General features: G+C 39.2%; 1 long non-coding RNA gene across 2 annotated transcripts; it reads right to left on the bottom strand.

The window, feature by feature from the left end:
- Window positions 1-4,521: 4,521 nt before the first annotated feature.
- Window positions 4,522-6,202, bottom strand: LOC112212935. Of its 2 annotated transcripts, none has more exons than XR_002946790.2 (3): window positions 5,210-6,202; window positions 5,034-5,110; window positions 4,522-4,974 (listed from the first exon to the last, which is right to left on the bottom strand). It is a non-coding gene; the product is annotated as an uncharacterized LOC112212935 (long non-coding RNA). The 2 variants fall into 2 exon arrangements; XR_004461820.1 differs by having other exon boundaries at window positions 5,411-6,202.
- Window positions 6,203-7,111: the final 909 nt, after the last annotated feature.

Below are 7,111 nucleotides of genomic sequence, written 5' to 3'. Positions count from 1 at the left end.
AGACGCCGCGCCAGCAACGGCCACGCGCCTTTCTTTTTATTCAGCCCTCCGCTCTCGCCACTGGCCCGATTATTCTATCTTTTCTCCTCTTTGTATCCATACTTTTCGATTCTTAAAAACTTATACAGAGTTTTCGACTCGTGCCTCGCAAAACCCGAACTATTCGACACTTAAATACTTTCTTTTCCACTGAATTGTGTGTAATCGTATCTTGACGTTGACCTTCGGCAACGCTTCAACCTTTCCGATGAAACGTTACATGTTCGTGCTTCTCACATTTCCCTCGGTATACTTATTTGTATGTATAGACGCGTAACATCCTTTACTATAATATGCAAGTTCATTACAATATGTTAATTTTTCGAGTAGGATTCCAATGGGTAATTAAACGTCTTATCTGTTTTATCACGACACGTAAGGAGTATAATAACGGTGCTTGTTCGAAATAAATCTGCATCGGTTAAATTACCGCGTGGAACGAATCGTACGATTTTCCTTCGATTTATGGTTACGCTATAAAACGCACGTGCGAACCAGGCGAATTTTCTGACATATCAGACGAGTATGAAAATTGTTATGAATTATTACTAGGTGGCAGCACTTCGCGCTGTATGCTTTGAAAATTCATTTATGAAAAGAAACATTCGCAGGGAATTTTCAATCTTCGTCCATCTGTGTATGCACAGGTACTTACACGTATCTGAGAACTCGGTCGAATCAAGTTCGCGTGATGTTCCCTCTTTACATTTTAATAAATCACGTTACTGGAAATGTTTGATTTGCCGTTCGAAGAGCATGTCGGAGGAGCGAAATGCCTATGGTGCAGTACAGTCTGATGTAAATCATTTATTCTGCTAAGTGTACGTATCATGCGACTGACCGCCATTTGGATAGACGCTTCTAGAATATCATTCATTTGTATCTCTCGCTCCTTCCGTCGACAGCCTGTCTTCTCCATATCTATTTATCTCGTGATATACACCATATTAATGTGTTTTGCGTTTTTCACGCGAGAGACTTACATACGCACACGCTCGCTGTCCCAGAGAATTTTCTTAAGCGAGAACATAATTTAGGAACGCGTTTACACGCGTCGCTAATTATCGCACCACGTTCGTGCTACAAATTAGCATCCTCCTCAGAGTTCGAGCGAACTTTTGCGAAAACGATTATCATTCGTGCTTGTGGGTGACACCGCGAACGCACTTAGTGGTTCTCAACTTTTTCCGTCCTGTTTCCTGGTGTCCCGCTGTTGTCGCGTGAATCTTTTATACGTGTTCGTGCAACCCGCATCCTTTGATTGATTTGATATATCGCTTGCTTCACTTACAATACAATTACATAAAATGTTTTAGTGTTCACAACTAATATAACGAACTTAATTAATTTTAAAAGTTTGTCGATCTTTTCCATCTATCCTCAATTTTTTAATTAGTTTTAGTCGTTTCTTTTACCATTTTCTAATTTAAAGAAAAAAAAGTTTTTCTTAATTTTGTGAAGTAACGAAAAGCAGACACGATAAAAAAGAATAATCGTGTTATTTTATTTCTTTTTTGAGAAAGATTATAATACGAACACCAATTAAGTATTAATTATATTGGTCCTTCCGTGGTTTAATAACTTGATAAAATTTTTGCAATTATTATTTATTAAAAAATAATATACAAAAGGGATATTTATAAATTAAAAATGACATAACCACGAAGTTTACATAATTGGATTTTCGTGCATGCATAAGTGAAGTTGAAAAATATTTTGTAACATAATCAATGCCACTTACACTTCAACTTCAACACACGCACTGGTTTGGTTTTTCCACGAGTTCGATGTTCTTGTCTGGACTTGGTTAACAAGCTTCCGTTCGAAACGATAAAGCATGCTAACGACCTACTAATCTGAAATGCGTAGGGTTCGAACGACTGCAAAATATTAGAAGCGTGACATCGCGTTTTCCGATGAGAAACAACACCTAACAGTGTAATAATAATATTATACAAACAAAATGAACACGATGAAAGAAGAAAAAGGGAAGAGGATGATGGGGAATGAAAGAAATACTTTTTGGTGTTTGTGTGTACTGTAATGTGAAATACAAAATGTAAAGTAGTGGAAGTAAAGCGAAAGTAGTGGGAAATTTCGGTATGTACGCATAGTTCGATGGCTAATAGCAAGTCTTACAGGACGTCGGCGCCAAACGGTATGTTGGATTGCGTAACTTTCGCCGAATTTAACGCGAATATGGAACGAACGCGTCGCGTACGTTTCCCTTATTTCGTTTCACCGCGCCGGTGCGCGCGCCACATGCACGGGTAACTTATTCATCGTTGATTGTGTCGGTATTTAAACGAGCTCCTGTTCTGGCCTTACGTAATTTGCTGAACGCGGAGAGCAGCGGGTATACACGCGCTCGGTTGCTTATTCAGCGATGTTGTGACCTGTATTCACGTCGCGACACTTCTGTTTCTTTTTACTAGAAACCCACTCACGGCTGGCCGTGTGTATGCGCGCGGCATCGCGTATATTTACGTTTTCCTCGTTGGCGCCGCGTAAATCCATCTCCTGCAATCGTCCAGGAGAAAGGAAACGGGAAGGCGTTATCCTTCGAGAAAGTTAAGTCGTTCTCAGTTTAACGAAGGAGGTCGGTTTTCGCGCCACCGTCACTGACCAATCGCGTTTTTCCTTTATTTAGGCCCTCTCGGTTCCCAAGAATATCTTTGCTGTCCGCCGCCTAACGTCTCCCTTTCTTTTTCTGCGTTCTCTTTGCTAATTGCCTGACAATTCGTACATCACGATATATATTTATTCTAATATATATATAGTATTTATTACGACAGAATGTTACTTTGTAAATATCGACTGTAATTCGGTTGTTTGGTTTCGTCAAGTAGTAGATCGATAGTAGTCTTCTTAGTGCTTGTTAACCGACGGTTGGACATAATCGGGTCATATATCGCGTTCAATTCGGTTAAAGAATATGTCGCGCGTACGGGTCGTGGGACGGTGCGTGGCTTAGAATTTTTCTTGCCATTTGGTTTACTATTTATCGATGATTCATGGTTCATAGTGAACCACGAGGTCGTCGGAAGAATGAATTTGTTATTGTTTGTTCCAGACTCGGGTCGCACAGAAAGATACGTATGTTGCGATTATTTATCGCTCGAAAGCAACGTCGTGTCATCTCCTAAACACGAAACTATCCGGTTAAATGTGCGACGCTGTCACTTTCTTTTTACAAAACTATCTAGCTATAGTTACCTATTATTAAGCATCCGAAATAAGAGCAACGTTTCAAGCGTTTGTGAAATTTGTTTGATTATTGTTGCCTGTTTGTCGTATTGGCGTGTCGTATAACGCGCGCGCTCAGCTAAATCAGTTCATTACACGACTTGCATAGTCTTCGATGGGATACAGATGCGTCGCAGGAACACGTACCTATGTACCTCTTCAGAAATGTTATCGCCTGCACTGATAATGACGCGATAATGCGAAAAATGAACGAGTGTCGTATTTTCGAATCTTAAATTGCTCGAACGTTTGTAGTTAAATTAGAAGTACCATTACGGATAATCGATTTCCGATTTTTTTCCTTTTTAACGCAGCGATGGCTATTATTTTCATCGAAGGATAAACATTTATTTGGAAAATAAAAGTTTCAAAAAAATAAAACGTGCGGACAAGTATAAACAAGGATGCACGAGCGAAGTTTGTGTAGGCTTTGTTCTCTGTCGTCGCTCTTCCGTCAGTTTTTGTCGCGTAATTAAAGCGTGAAATCGCCACGACGAGGAACGGGAGGAGAGATGACGAAAGCTGGCCAGATAAAGAGAGAGATAGCAGGATCGTCGAGAGGGGGGAGGAAAAAAGTGTCCCTGTCTCGTACGAGGCTCGGGTGGAACCAAACCGCGGCGGTTATTATCGATCTCTCGGCATCGTTACACTTCGTCCGGGATCCGTACAAGTGCGGTAAAAGGCACGAGAGAGTGGTTACGTCGATTGTCCACGGGCTGCAGAGAGAAGCGGCGCTCTACAGGCTGTTTCTAAAATAAACGACCAAAGCTTTTCGAGTGCGTTTTGTTTACCTTCACGATGGGGGACAGATCCCACGTTCACAGCCGCGGAAGTGACTTCTTTTTTTATAGGTCGCAGTCATTTTTTGTTCGTTACAGGGATTTTCCTGATTTAGAAGAAAAACATACTGAATTTCTTTTTATAAAATCACTGTGAATACTTACTTGTATTCCTGAATGTATGTCCCGAATTCGTTTAACGAGTTGAATAGAGTATAATTTTAGCTAGTCGTTTACTAAATACTTTTATAAAAATATTGATGACAAGTACCTAGTCATGACAACAAAATATTTGTTGATATTTATGAAAGTGATTTACAAACAATCAAGGACAATTTACCTTATCTTACAGAATGTATTTTGGGGTTACCTATATTACATGGACATGATAGGAATATGTGACCTCAGTTGACAAGGTGAAACTGACCTTGAAATATCTGTGATTAATAGTCCTTGAAAAATCTCAAATAACTTTAATCTGGCCTACCACACCTAATCATGCATAACTTATCTGCATTATAGTTACTCCGATTAGATTATTAACGGGTGCTGGTTAAGATCCAATTATGTGAATATATTATTTGTAGTCTCATTCACGAAGGTAGTTAAAGTTGTTCGTTTACACTGCTATCGCCGCCAATGTTCAAATTACATCCTAGTTTCGCGTGACAGAATTCAAAGTAGCTCGAGAACGTGCGAGAAGTTTTCTGTTAGGAAAGAAAACCATTTCTAACCGTTAACGGTGAATACTTATTTCAATTTTAAACGCTTGCAAACTAGCCAGCTATCCTTGCAAACCTCTGTCGCAAACAAAAGATAGCCATAACTCGAAAGGGAGTATTTCCCCTCCGTGTCCATGGGATCTTTTCCCATCCTCAAGGTGAACATCGTTAAGGCCCCCAGGAATTGGCTTAAACGAGAAATACAACTTATCGGATGACTACAATTACACAAAGCTTATGGGCATACCTATTTATATATTGTCATTCAAACTTTCCTCCAAGTTGTCTTCTAAGAGATACTACTTATGTAAGGAAGTGAGGTAACTGTAAAAATCATAGAGTGTGCATGTAACGTTAAATTAGCATTGCATCGGTTTAATAAAATTGAAAAATACAGATTATATCTTTTATATGGAAACTTACCTTAATATGAATTTAAAAATAAAGCTCGACGAACTATTTTACATTAACAAAAATGACAATGGATATTTATTCTATTTTTTAATCATAAAATTTTAGAAATTTTATTAGAAGTAATCAGATTATCCTATTAGATCCGAAGTGCTTTTCTCTCTTTTAGAACACCCTGTATACATAAATGTATCGACAAGTCAAAACACGTACGTATCGTTTAAACGATTAGCGTGTAGTAGTCTCTGTTCTATAGTAAGCACGAACAGTTCATCTTGTCCCGTTATGGACGAAACGTTTATGGTAGTGTAGTAGTATACACATCCAAAATTTGTTCGCTCATTTTAGAAGCGCTGTATATATCCGATCGTTCCGTAGAAATTTCAATGTAACAGCCTAAGTGGCATGTGGATGAGTGCACGACAAAGAGGGAAAGGGAGAGCGAAAGAACGGTCTGGTCGGTTGTAACAGGTGCCCCCACCCGTTCTCTTGTTGCCCTTACTCTCCTTGCCTCGATGCCTCTCTTCTCCCGCAGCACTGTTCTCTTCAGGTTTGCCCTGTTCATCCTGTGTGTATATCTTATAACGTTTCCTATCTTCTTTCTCTTCGTCGTTACTTAGCCTCTTTTATGTAAGGCTAGCAAACTGACCTGACTCAACTATTGGGTATGCTATACTTCTCTCAGGGGAGAGAGACGAGCTATAGGTTTCTCCTCCTCTTTTCGGTTTCGTCGCTCAAGTTTCGTCGAGCATGAGGACGGGGCTTTCCGTTAGATGTCGTGTAATCAAAAATCTGCACGATAGAGGGCACGTTTTTCGCCGTTTCCTGCCAGTTGTATGCGATTCGGACAGATAGTAATTTTACCGGATATGTTGACTTGAAGCTTTTCATTACAATTGTATTCATGTAGAAGGATGATAACTTGTCTCATAGTATCATATGCATTGAATATACGAGTGTTTTCTTAATTTCAGCACGATTGAAAAGAACATAGGAATACTATTTATAAATTAGTCAATTAAAAGAGGTATTTTCATTTAGGATATTAGAGCGCAGAAACCTACAGAAAGAGAAACGTTTATAAATCCGAGATTGGACCCAATGGCATTTTTTTCTCCACTACTAAGTGCCCCGGTATCGCTCGCAAATGGTATTCGATAGATACTAGAGCGTGTCGTACAGATTCGAGAAAAAGATATATGACAATTTCTATGCGAGCAGCCAGCGGAACGTTGGAAACTGTTTCGTATGCACCCTGATTTCTTTTCGTCATGGGCCGCTTCTTCTTGTACAAATAATCGAGAATAGGGAAAAGCGTAATTACTGCTATGCTATTCAGGCTACAGGCAATCGATTTCTACAATGCCTGTACAATGGAATGAAAATATAGATATTGCTATTCGTTTCTGCCAGTCTTGCGGAAAACGGACATGGATAGCTATAATAATAGATAAATGCACATGTATTACGTAAATAACGTGGAACAATGCGTCTGGAACACGCAAAAGAAACGACGTCATTGATCATACTTGCAACAAATTGGTTATTTGTAATCGTGCAAATACGTCCCATATATTCTAATACGCATTTAAGGATTATTACCAATGTTTCTTCTTCAAATTATCGACTATGCTTTAGTATTTAATCATTTAGATCACTCAGATATCGAGATATAATTGGTTAGATAGTAACGGACGCGTATCATGTATCTCCGTATTCATTGCTCAGTCAAAGAAGGTCCCCACAGTACGCTGTACATAACTACGGTCGTTGGAATATCTTCCAGTAAATTGACCAAGCTAAATATACTATACGAGTATATACCTGGAAATGTCTGAAATACTTCAGATTACAGGAATCGCGCTCTAAACGAGATAAAACAAATAGAGATACGGCTGCTACGTGAATATAGGA

The sequence above is a fragment of the Bombus impatiens genome, unplaced genomic scaffold (genome assembly GCF_000188095.3).
Source record: "Bombus impatiens unplaced genomic scaffold, BIMP_2.2 scf_0382, whole genome shotgun sequence".
NCBI lineage: Eukaryota > Metazoa > Arthropoda > Insecta > Hymenoptera > Apidae > Bombus > Bombus impatiens.
This window is presented reverse-complemented; position numbering and strand designations above follow the sequence as displayed.